Raw genomic sequence first — 12,421 nt, forward strand, 5'->3', positions numbered from 1 at the left:
CAGGCACGACTGAGTGCTCACACACGCACAGTACCTACATAGTATTTACAATTTGCCACATACTATTTTAAGGGCTTTGAACATATCAACTCAACTCTCACAATAGTCCTAGGAAGGTGTTCTTGTTATTATTGTTTCTGTTATGTAGATGAATAAAGTGATACTCCTAACAGTTACAAGTTCTTCCCAAGGCTGTGGGTCAGGTGGTGGCTTTGTGTGTTGGTTGCTGGGAATCTGTCTCTGAAGGAAGCTCTCTAAACTGCTACTCCTTACTACTTCTATTATTATCACCATGCCTGGGCTTAGTCATGTGTGACTCTTTGTGACCCCATGGACTATAGCCCACCAGGCTCCTCTGTCCATGCGGATTCTCCAGGCAAGAATACTGGAGTGGGTTGCCATGCCCTTCTCCAGGGCATCTTTCCAACCCGGGGATTGAACACAGGTCTTCCTCAGGGCAGGTGGATTCTTTACCATCTGGGTCATCGGGGAAGCCCATCACTATGTCTACTGACCTCTTATCTACCAACTTGTCAGAAAGAGATTGAAAAGTGCTGGGTAGGAGCTGGGAGAGAGAGGGATGGTCCTTCCATTCCAGGCAGCCTGGCATCACCCCAGACCATTTCCAGTGATGCCAGGTCTGCTCTGCGTGCCTGCCAAGACTGCAGCATCGACCCACTCAGGGAGGAGGGCTCCAAAGCCCCCACATGATTTTGGTGCCCCCGAGGCTCAGGAAGTGCTGATGCAGATGGCCATTTCAGGCACACAGAAGGCACTTCTAAGCATGCCAAATGGAGGCCCAGGGATGGGCAGTGATCTGGCAGTAGCCACGGTGGCAGGGAGAGGGAAGCAGCCAAGACACTTGTGTTTCAGGGTCCCAGCCCAGGATTGTCTGCACTGTGCCTCTTGAGGCTGGGCCAGGAATCTGCCCAGGGCCCGGGGAACCACATACCTCACGCGTGCATCTAATGATTACTCAGGAAGTGCAGGCTTTGGGGCTGACAAACCCGAGGCACCGGAAAGGGGAGGGGAGAGCCCGCCAGGAGGGGGTCAGCAGAGCCAGCTCCCTCAAAGCATTGTCCTTTCCTTCCTCCCACAGGATGCCAGGAGCCCTGCAGAAAAGGGACTCATTTTTCTTCCTTCCCAGCAGTCACTTGCCGCTGGCCTTTCTCTTGGGCTTGCTCAGAGCAACAGGATACAGTCTCTGCCAGGAGAGAAGGAAGGAAGGAGGGAGGGAGGGAGGGAGGAGAGGAAAGTCACTGAAGCTCAGGATCTCCAAGCTCCCAACGTAGACCCTGGACCCTGAAAAGACCCAGGAGCATCTGGGTCCAACAGGGCCTGAGAAGAGAAACCATTTCTATTCACAAGCTGCAGGGCAATCCTTTATCAGATATAGGCTGAGTAATGGTTAAAAGCTCAGCTGTCTTTCTGGGTGGCCCCTTTACAACTTTCATCTTAATCTAGTCTTCTTTGCACACTTAAAGAAGGAAAATAAATAGGAGTCTTATCAGAACAGGTCTTCTTTCCTTTTTCCTTTGGTATTAAAAAGAATGCATGATTTGGAGATTTCTCTTAAGCTCTTTTTTGTAGTTGAGATGTTTCTGGTGTCACCCCAGACCTACAGCATCAGAAACTCTGTGTGTGTGGGGGGGGGGGGGGTTGGGGGGGTGGGCGGTAGGGGAGGGACATGGCAGGAACTTAGCCGTGGCAGAGACAGAGGGTAGTGTGGGTTGAAGAATTGGAATCAGTACTGCAATCTGCCGCCGTGTGTGCCTTCTCAGTCATCAGCTGTACCTGAATCTTTGTGACCCTTTGGACTCTAGCCCTCCAGGCTCATCTGTTCATGGGATTCTCCAGGCAAGAATACTGGAGTGGGTTGCCATTTTCTCCCCCAGGGGATCTTTCCAAACCAGGGATCAAACCTGTATTTGTAAGCAAATTCTTTACCTCTTGAGCCACCTGGGAAGCCTAATCTACCACCGTAGGGATTACCAAAACAATGAACAAATCAACACATTTTAACAAATGTTAATTGAAATTTAAGTACATTTCAAAGGCAGCTAGGGATGTGTTGCTGTTTAGTCACTAAATCCTATCTGACTTTTTTGTGACCCCATGCACTGTAGCCCACCAGGCTCCTGTGTCCATGGGATTTCCCAGGTAAGAATACTGGAGTGGGTTGCCATGTCCTCCTCCAGGGGATCTTCCCTACCCAGGGATCGAACCTGCGTCTCTTGCATTGGCAGGTGAATTCTTAACCACTGAGCCACCAGGAAGCTTCATACACAGCTAACCCAGAAGCTCACAGTTCAGTAGGTGGCTCAGACAGGAAATAGATAACCTAGAGTGTTAGAATGACTCGCGGGACAAGTCAGTCGGCTGGGAGTCTGAGGGACCCTGGTGAAGAGGCTCCCCTTGCCCTAAGCACTAAGCTTGTGGGGCAGATGAGCAGCTGGACCTGAGTGCTGGGTCAGCAATCCTCCCCAGATACGGCTGCTGAAGGAAGTTGCACTCATCTCGGATTAACATTCTAGTCTTGCCTCTAACACTCTTCTGAGGTACAGAACAAAGAAATCATCACCGTCGTTTAAAACATGGGCCCTTCATGTGAACTCTGCTTCCTGTCACGGAAATCACATTCTTAATTTTTTAAAACTAAATTTATTTGGATTTCAGCTCAGGCATATTTTAGTGATTAAGCTTGTTTCTCTCTCTGTCTCTCTCCAGTGTTTCCAATCTATTCAGCTATGCAGAGAAAAGATGGGGAAGAGGACATTTCTCTGGTGATTCCCAGGTACAAATCAGAAGTAACAAGGTTCCTGGCCTTCTCTATGGAACTCCCAACCTGGCTCAAGCCCAGAGCTGAAAGTAGCCGACTGGGCTACATCTAGATGGACTAACCTGAGCCCAGGAGTCATTGTCTCTCTTCTGCTCAGAGTTGCTTTTGGAGGAGCCTTCCCAAAAAGAGGTAAGAAAAAAGGAAGGGTGAGAAAGAGGGAGAGAGGGTAGGAGGAAACCATTATTTTTTAAGTATGTACTTGGTCAGGCACTTTACACACGATTTCTCTTATACCATCTCTATTCCCATGAATTGCAACCTCCTTGTCACCAGGGGCTGAAAAGGAAAAATTAAAATTTTACATAACCTCCTTCTCCTTCTGCCTCTGCAACTTAGCTTGCCCCTTGCAAAGTCTAGATCATGTAGGTCACGTAGTCTCAGAAAGTGGGGACTTGCAATACTAGGAACTGGAGTTTATCTCACTCACCCTTGTCCTGCTCTTTGCAATTGCCCAGCCCCTGCAAACCTGCTTAATCAATCCTGTCCAGGTCAGGCATACCCCTCCCCATCTTGACCATTGTTCCTGTGTGCGCAAAACCCCTTAGTTTAAACCAGCCTATTAACAGCTAGTGTTGCCCACTACAGTCTTTCTATAAAAACTCTGTAATCCCTTTGTTCAGGGCTCAGAGCTTGGAGTGTTAACTTCTCTGGGCCCGCTGGAGTAATAAACCTGAGTTCTCCAACTCTCCTAGTGTGGAGCATGGTTTCTCGAGTACTGGTTTCTGCAACAGGGCAAGGGTGAAAACGGAGGCTCAGAGAGGTGGATGACGGCTATTCGCAATAGGTCACGTTGCTGGTCAGAAGCAGAATTGGAACCCCTCTCCAAATCAACCTCATTCCCAAGCAGCATTCCCTGTGCCCCTCCCCTTCTCCTGGCTGGTTGTGTACCATTTGACAAAAATGTTATCCGATTGGCTATTGGATGAAGCTCACTGAGCAGGAGCCCCTCAGATCTCCACTGATGAGGATGTCCTCTTTCAAGTCAACAAGGAAACTCTTTCTCAGAGCTTTTGTAATTCTTTTATAACTTGTAATGTCTCCTCCTCTCTGTAGGTATCTAGTAAGTGTTTCTTGACAGTGGAAGGAAGGGAGGAAGTTTTGTTTTTTAAGAGAGGCCAGGTTTTGCTGCCCAAAGTGTGGTCCCTGAACCAGCAGCATTAGAATCACGTGGGAGTTTGTTAGACGTGCAGAATTGTGAGCTCAGACCTCCAGAATAAGTGGGCTAATGCTTACTTCAGTCCTGGTACCCAGTGTGTGTGTGTGTGTGTGTGTGTGTGAGTGTGTGTGCGCGCGCGCTCAGTTGCTTATTCATGTTCCCCTCTTTACAACCCCATGGACTGTAGTCTGCCAGGCTCCTCTGTCCATGGGACTTTCCAGGCAAGAATACTGGAGTGCGTTGCCATTTCCTTCTCCAGGGGATCTTACCGACCCAGGGACTGAACTCGAGTCTTTTGCATCTCCTGCATTGGCAGGCGGATTCTTTAACACTAGCACCATCTGGGAAGCCCAGTACCTAGTATACCACCTGTAAATGGTACTTCCTTTCTGTTCCCATCTTCCCCACTTCTTTTTTAGCTTTTAATTTTTCACTAAAGTGTAGTTGATTTTCCATTTTACAGGTATAGAGCAAAATGTTTCATTACTTATATATACACATCTATTCTTTTTCAATACAGGTTATTATTATAAGATATTGAATATAATTCCCTGTGCTGTATAGTAGGTCTTTGTTGTTTATTTTATATATAGTAGTCCTTATATTTAAAAAAATTTTTTTTCACCTTTTAAGAGTGAGCCCACTATAGAATCTGTTCTCTTAGAGAAAGAAAATGCCTCTGAAATACTAATCATATCTGTTAGACCTGTACTACACAGTAGCCACTTGCCATATGTGGCTATTAAGTTAAAAATTCACTTTCTCAGTCACATTAGCCATATATGGCTAGTGACTACCACACTGGATAGTACAGATTTAGAGCATTTCCCCCATCATGGAAGGTTCTATTGGACATTTCTCCTGAGTTTTTGCTAACCCACAGCCCAGTTGCTCACACAGTAAGAGGTCAAAAAAATGCTCATAAACTTAAATTTCACAGCTTCACTCATTGGAAGAAAAAAATGGCAGGAGAGTCCCAAGATTTGTTTTCCACTTCCTGCTCTGTCTACTAAGGAGCCGCATGACTTGGGTAAGTCATTTCCCCTCTCCCTTGCTTTGTTCATCTACACAGTTAAAGAGGAAGAGGTAATAAGAGTGCCTCAAGTAAGTCTGGAGGCTTCTGTGCTTTTATCTCTGACAGTTTGGCCAAGCTTCCAGCCTGAGGATATGACCAGCTCATCTTGGTTTGACTGGGACTGTCCCAGTCTTAAAACTGGATGTCCCAAGTCACAAGAGTTCCCGCATTCTCAGGCAAATCAAGATGTCCCAGTTATAAAATTCTATGACCCTGTGCAAGCCTGAGAGTAGGGTGCCAGGAACCTTCAAACTGCTGTAAACAGCTGAGGGCTATGATTAAGACCTTAGGCTCTGTAATCAGACAAACCGGGATTCCCATACTGGATGCTGCCGCTTGATTTCTGTGTGAACTTGGGCAAATGACTTCATTTTTCTGAGACTCGGTTTCCCCATCTGCAAAACGAGACTGCTAACAATAGTCCTTTCTTCTGTGTGTTACTATGAAGATTAACTTAGCAAAGTTTTGCACTGTGCCTCTCAAAGCAATGTTAGTGATTGTTAATTCAGCAGATGGTGAAAAGTGGGGGGTGGGGGGTGGGTCTGTCTTTAGGGAGACTCTGACCCTGACATTTGTGGGGAACCCAGTGTATCAACTAAAAGAAAGATGACTCACCTGTGAGCTATTAAGCTCCTCTTCATCCAAACTCCCACAACTCCTGCCCTGGACTCATCTCTAATAAATAACAGTTCAAACTGGTTATGGAGAGCACATTTCAACTCCCTGTGCCCTGCTGGGATAAAGTGACTCTGAGGGAGCAAGTTTATTGAAACACAAACTAATCATTCCTGTTGCCAAAGTAGGCTTTTGGCAGAGCCCTGTGAGAGAAAGAGAGTGAAAAAAAAAAATGTCCTGAATTGCTGAGACAGCACTGTATTTAGACAATTAAATTTGGAAAAGCAGGATGGTTCCTGTAACTACCTCCCACACCCCCTCCTCCAAGAACAAAAGGTTTTGTTGAAAGTATTCATATGGATATTAATACCGACACGTTAATGAGCCCCTCAGTAAACTCATCAGCACTAATTACACCCAGTCACACTGCCACGGGTGGGAGGGTACCAAATCGCACCTCCAAAAATTAGTCACTTGTAAGTTAACCCCACAGTCACGTCAAGCAGCCTACACTTGATGGCTGATTCACAAAGATGCCTTGACACCGCTGTAGTTAAAAGGGCCAGATCACCATGGGAAGCCTGCAGAAAGTGAACCATGGGAAAAGTTCACATTTACAAAAGACCTATGTGTTGGAGCAAGGAGTTTGGAGGAAACCAGGGACATAGCTTTATTCTGGGTTGTGACAGTAGCCAAACTCATTCTGCTGGGCACTTGTGCACCTGGTGGGGTGCAGAGCACTGCCTTGAATCCTCGCCTAGATCTTGGAGGCAGGGACGGTTCTATGATGCCCATTTTACAGATGAGGACACTGAGGCTCAGAGCATCTGAAGCGTTGATGAAGCGTTCATCCAAAGTCTCGGTGCTAAAATGGTGGGAGTGGAGATTTGAACCCAGCCTCTAGGTGAGATGTGAACCTAACCTATGAAACGGGGATGGAAGAAAAAGTGGTGCTTTTTCTTCTTATTTGTGCATGCATGCTCAGTTATGTCTGACTCTGCGACCCCATGGACTGCAGCCCACCAGCCTCCTCTGTCCATGGGATTCTCCAGGCAAGAATACTTGGAATGGATTGCCATTTCCTCCCCCAGGGGATTGAAACCAGGTATCCTGCGTCTTCTGCATTGGCAGGTGAATTTTTTTTTTTTATCACTGAGCCACCTGGAAAGTCCATTCCTTCTCAGTTCCTGGAGGTGTTTTAGAGGCTGGATTTTGCCTTGGGTTTGGCCTTGATCCTCGATATGAAAATCCATAGAGGAAAGTCTCTTTGCCTTCCTAACCCTTCCAAATCACTCTCTAAAATTTCCCTTCTTGGGCCCAGACCTTTCATCACTGCTCTGGCTGCCATGTCTTTGTCCAGATTTTTCCTTGGTTGCTTATTTCTAGAAGTAGCATGGTATGAAAGCGATCAAAAATAAAAGAGAGTGAGAAAAAAAGAGTGAGAATGAAAGAGAGGATGAAGAGGGGGCAAGTGAGAGTGAAATAGAGGAGGTTAAAAGGAGTGAATGAAGAGAGAGAGACACAGGGAGAGACAGAAAGACAGAGATGCAGAGAAAGAGTGATACACAGAGAGAGACAGAAACAGTGAGGTGGAGACTGAAAGAGAGACAGAGAGAGGGAATGAAAGGGAAACAGAAAGGCAGCTCAGGCTTTGAAGTCACCCAGATTTGGCTTGAATCATTGCTTTTACCAGCTGTTCAACTTTAAATAAAGCTCTCCGACTCAGTTTCCTCATCTGTAACATGAGGATGAGACTATCTCATAGGATTGTTGTGAGGATCAAATAAAATTTTGTCTGTGCATTTTCTGCCACCCAGTGAAAATGAAAGTCGCTCAATCGTGTCTGACTCTTTGTGACTCAAAGAGACGCAAAGAATTCTCCAGGCCGGAATACTGGAGTGGGTAGCTGCTCCCTTCTCCAGGGAATATTTCCAACCCAGGGCTCAAACTCAGGTCTCCTGCAGTGTGGGCAGAGTCTTTACCAGCTGAGCTACCAGTGAAGCCCTTCTGCTACCCAACAGACACTCAATAAACCTCCTTCCTCTTTCCCTCCCTCCCTCCCTCATCAGCACCACCTAAGCCCCAGGCACCATCCACATATCTACAAACCTTATCAGTTTAGTCCTTGAAACAACTCATGAATCACATGTGGTATTCCATCTCATTTTACCAGGAGGCCTAGAAAAGGGGCGTTATCAGCTAGGATCACCCAACAAGTGACTGTCCCAGCCAGATGTCCAATGCAGATCTCTCTTTCTTGTTGTTTAGTCACTAAGTTGCAACTAAGTCCATGTTGCAACCCCATGGACTGTAGCCTGCCAGGTTCCTCTGTCCATGGGATTTCTCCATTACTGGGGAAAGAAATAATAAGGGGGTAGCTGGGCATCTGAACTGGGTAGCTGGGCATCTGAACTGATGGGCTTTTACAATTTTCTTCTTTAGCGGCTCCACTGGAGAGCTGTTAAGAATATTATCCAAATCATGTTAATAAGCAATTGAGTGCTAGTGTTTCAGCTCTGCTTGGGGCTGGCAGCTACACATTGTGATCATTATCTTAGCTGATACAACCCAGGAGCTCTCAGCTCAAATAATTAACTCAGTTGCCTCCTCTCAGGGCTGAAGTGGAGCTACTACAACCGAACCACCTAGCTTGTGGGAAAATGATTCTGTGCTCGGAGGTGAAATGCTTTCAAGGCTCTCTGGTGCTGAGTGGTGTCATCGCAGAAGCTGGGTGGTGAGTACCGATCAGACCCAGGGAGGGCCTCATGTGATCTGAAGGAGCTATCAAAGCTTTGATGTTGGTTCAGTGGAGGTGGGTCTGAATCTAAGATCCATCATGAATGAGCGTGGCATGTTAGCTGATATTGGGTGGATGTGGGTGTAGCACTCAACCTGAGTCTTGGTTCCTCCTCCATAAAATAGAGTTAATAGAATTTACATCCCAACTGAGACGTTGGGTGGATATAAAAGAAAGATCTTCATAAAGGGCCCCGCACATAGCAGTTACTCTGCAGACTTGTGGTTCCTTCCCCTAGAACAGTTTTCTTTGGGGAAGGAGAAGGGGAAGGAAAGAGAAATGTAGTCCCCACAGAGAGAGAACTTCATTTGCATCCCCTCTTTAGGGAAATGAGTTAACCAACTCTAAGACTTGTGGATTTGAATAGGCAAATCACTTTTACTGATGGTGTGGATTTAAAGGGTTTCATCCATTTGTTTTCTTCCTTCCTCCCACAGCCCTGTTACTACAGAAACGTTTTTCATTTATTTATTTTTTCTTACCCATAATCCCTTTTTACTGAGCACTTACTCTGTGCCAGGCACTGTGCTAAATGCCTTCCTGACATTTCATGTTTCACAACAATAAGAAGTGACTTATCTTCTACAATCTAGTGGAATAGGTATAACTGTTATCCCTATGTTACAGACAGGAAACTGAAACATAGAAAAGAAAAAAAGGAAGAACTGAGGTCTGTCTGAGTCCAACCTGCTTTCAGCATGATTAGGGTCAAGGACCCTTTCTGAGATCATCCTACAGATGTTCAGCTGACCAGGCTGGGCACATAAGACTGTTCAGGAGTTCAGTCCCTCTTTCCTGGAGTCTGCTGTCTCACTGGCCTCACCCTTGAGAAGCATGTTCAGAGCTTCATTCAGAAATCACTGGTGACCTTTCCCAAAGCATAGTAGGGTTGTCTGACAAATGACTATACCAAGCTTGCCAAGCTGATTCCAAGAACCTTCTCTCCTCACCCAGCCTGCCTCTGCTCCCTGACCTTGCTGCTGACCCATAGCCTCTTCTTCACCCAAGCACTACCTGGCACACAGCAGGTACTTGCTCTGGGTCTCCAGAGTCTGTGATCTGGGCTTTCAATACAACCTCCTCCATTGGGGCAAAGCTCCTTAGCATGGCCATTAAGGTGAACTCAGCTATTCTCAGTCTTTGAACTACAGATCTCGTCATGTCTTTGCTTATGTACTGCCCCCTGTCTAGAAGATTCTCCTCACTTCTCTCTATCTGGAATCCTGCTCCTTCAAAGTCAAGTGCCATTTCCTCCTCTAGGACTCGACAACCCACCCCTCCCCCCCAAATTAAGCTCTTTCTCCTGGTTCATCTGGAACATAGGAAAGAGGTCAATCCTGCCTTGTCTTTCTTTTTGCTGTGAGAGTGTGAGCTCCTGGAGATGATGGGGGAAGTAGGGTTATTGACACATAACACAGTGCCCAGCTGCTAGAACTTTCCATCACTCCAGCTTTGGATTAAATGTCACATCATCTCTCAGAGAGGCTGTCTCCAGTCTTTCCATCGTAATAAGATTTTCTCCCATACCTCACACTTTACCATCACAGTATGCAGTGGGTCCTTAGGTCTCAGACAGGCCCAATGCTTAGATCAGATAGACCCTGTGCTTAGGGGTCTGACTCTCATGTCAGACACTAGAGTTCAGATCCTCACTTAGAAATTTGTTCACCATGGGACCTTGGGCAAACTGTCTCATTTCTTCAAGTCTCTGTTTCCTCATCTGTAAAATGAGGCTAATGATGGGACCTTGTAGGAGAGTCTCCAAGTTTAAATAATATTTGTAATGTGCTTAGCACAGTGCCTGTATTCAAGGTGGCTACATGTTTGGCCTTTAGAAATCCAGGGTGGCTGCAAATTACTCCCTTTAGAATGTCTACAATGCAAAGGAAGACCCATGCTTTTGCTTTTTCTGGTGTTGATTTTCCAAGGCAGTATCTGACACAGAGTAGAATCAATAAGCATTAGTGGACTGCATGATGAAGGAGGAGAGAGGCAGGGCCCCCGGAGCCTCCTCTGTAGCCTAGAGGCCTATGTCAGTACTCAGGGGCAGTACTCGGCCCTGGAATGAGATCAGCATGCCTGCATCTGGACCCTTTCTCTGGTACTCATTGCTTTGCAAACCATAGTCAGTTGTGAATCTACACCTTGGATTCCTTATCTGTACAAGTGGGTAATAATAACTGCCTCTTGGGGTTGTTATAAAAATAATAATGCTAATATTATTGTACAGTAATACTAATGTAATGTGCTTGGATGTGACTGTCATGCAAATATTGTTAGCAACTATTATTCCACATCTGATAATTCTGTATTATATCACACAGTATGGTAATTCTCTCTCTTTCTCTCTCTCCCCTTACTAACATGAGCTCCTTGTGGGTAGGATCTGTAGGATCTGTATCTGCTTAATGTATCCTGTATCTTACTTTGGTAATAGATACTAGTAAATTTATCTTTAATATACTATGTTTTTCAATACATACCCCCCTCAAAGATCTTCAAGGTACCCACAGTGGGCATTATTATCCTCTATTTAGGGACACAAGGCTCTGCAGCACGAGGTTAAGGGCACTGCTGAGGTCACACCACCACTTTGGTGGCTTGGCCCAGCTTTCTGAGCCCTGATGGGCCACCGCAGGGCTGTTGGGAAGCTCCTTTTCTCTTCACTCGTGGAAGGGGAGGGGGAACCTATGTTGGACATGCTATTCTCACATGAGCGAGCACAACTACCACTCCCTGCTGTGGGAGTTCTAGGGGCTGTGTGACTGGTGTATGCACCTCTCACCCTGGAGATGATCCAGGAAATACATCAAGATCCATCTGCTCATCTCTGCCCCACCACTTCAGCGCTGAGTCCCAGCCCAAACCTAGGTAGCTCTGTGCTCCAGCAGGCAGCTACTGCTCCCTCATCTGCCATCCCATGGCTCCAGTTGATCAAAACGCTTCACCTTTTCTGCAGGTCTAGTTCTCTTTGAGTTCTAGACCTACCTTCATAAACACTCATCCCTGAGCTTTCTCTCCCCTATGTCCTCATGACCAGAGAGGGGTTCAATTCAGTTCAATTCTAGCAACATCTATTGAATAATCACAAGTCCTACTTGTAGGGTCCTTCATCATTTAAAAATCACCCTCACATTCATTTTCATTCCTATACCAGGAACCGTGTGCTGGGGCTGTGAGAGATGAGTAAGACATGCCCTACTCTCAAAACACTCAGAACCTCTAGGGAAAACAGAAATACGCAGTTTCCTTAATGCTACAGCAGTAGTACAAGGAATACTATAACCGCACTACCACTAGCTAGGTAGCTACCATTCATCGTTAAGCTCACCACATACCAGACACTGTTCTAAACTCATTTAAGCTTCACCATACCCTGGGAGATAAGTGAATATAACTATGAATACCATCAGAGTTGAAAAAAAAGTTGGCCAGGCAGGGGAAATCCTCATCATTTAAGAAACAAGTTTTGCTGGTCTCCTACTGCAATGCTGTGTGCTTACCACATAAGGTAAGACTCTGGGTTCAAGCCTCTGGTCGCCTCATGAGCTGGACCATTAGATTACACACTTTGTTATTATGAAGGTGCAGGTCACACATCTGGGGTCCTGTTTTCAATGAGAACTGAGATAGATTGCATCAAATCCCAGATGGGTCCTGAGTCACAAAGAGGCAAATTTCTACGGGCAGATTTGTATGGGCATACCTTAGGTTTGGCAATGGTTTTCAAGTTTGTTTCCTATCTCCATTTCACAGAAGTGGAGAGAAGACTGAGGCTCAGACAATAAATCATTTTTTCATGGTCTCAGAATTAGAAGAAATAGCATTCTACCTCAGGGATCTAATCCCAAATATTAATATATTCATTCACTCTAGATAAAAACAAAATAGTGTAGAAGCACAGAGAAAGGAGTGATTAATAATTCCAGCTGAGAGAGG

At 45.9% G+C, this 12,421-nt stretch overlaps 1 long non-coding RNA gene across 1 annotated transcript in view; it reads left to right on the forward strand.

Moving 5' to 3' along the window:
* LOC122677873 overlaps positions 1-12,421 on the forward strand; it is a 274,066-nt gene that overhangs the window by 205,280 nt on the left and 56,365 nt on the right. Inside the window, exons 7-9 of the long non-coding RNA XR_006335944.1 lie at positions 2,728-2,968; positions 4,936-5,025; positions 8,300-8,419. This is a non-coding gene — a long non-coding RNA (uncharacterized LOC122677873). The remainder of the gene's footprint in view (positions 1-2,727; positions 2,969-4,935; positions 5,026-8,299; positions 8,420-12,421) is intronic.

Source organism: Cervus elaphus, chromosome 20, assembly GCF_910594005.1.
Source record: "Cervus elaphus chromosome 20, mCerEla1.1, whole genome shotgun sequence".
In the NCBI taxonomy this organism is placed as follows: Eukaryota; Metazoa; Chordata; class Mammalia; order Artiodactyla; family Cervidae; genus Cervus; species Cervus elaphus.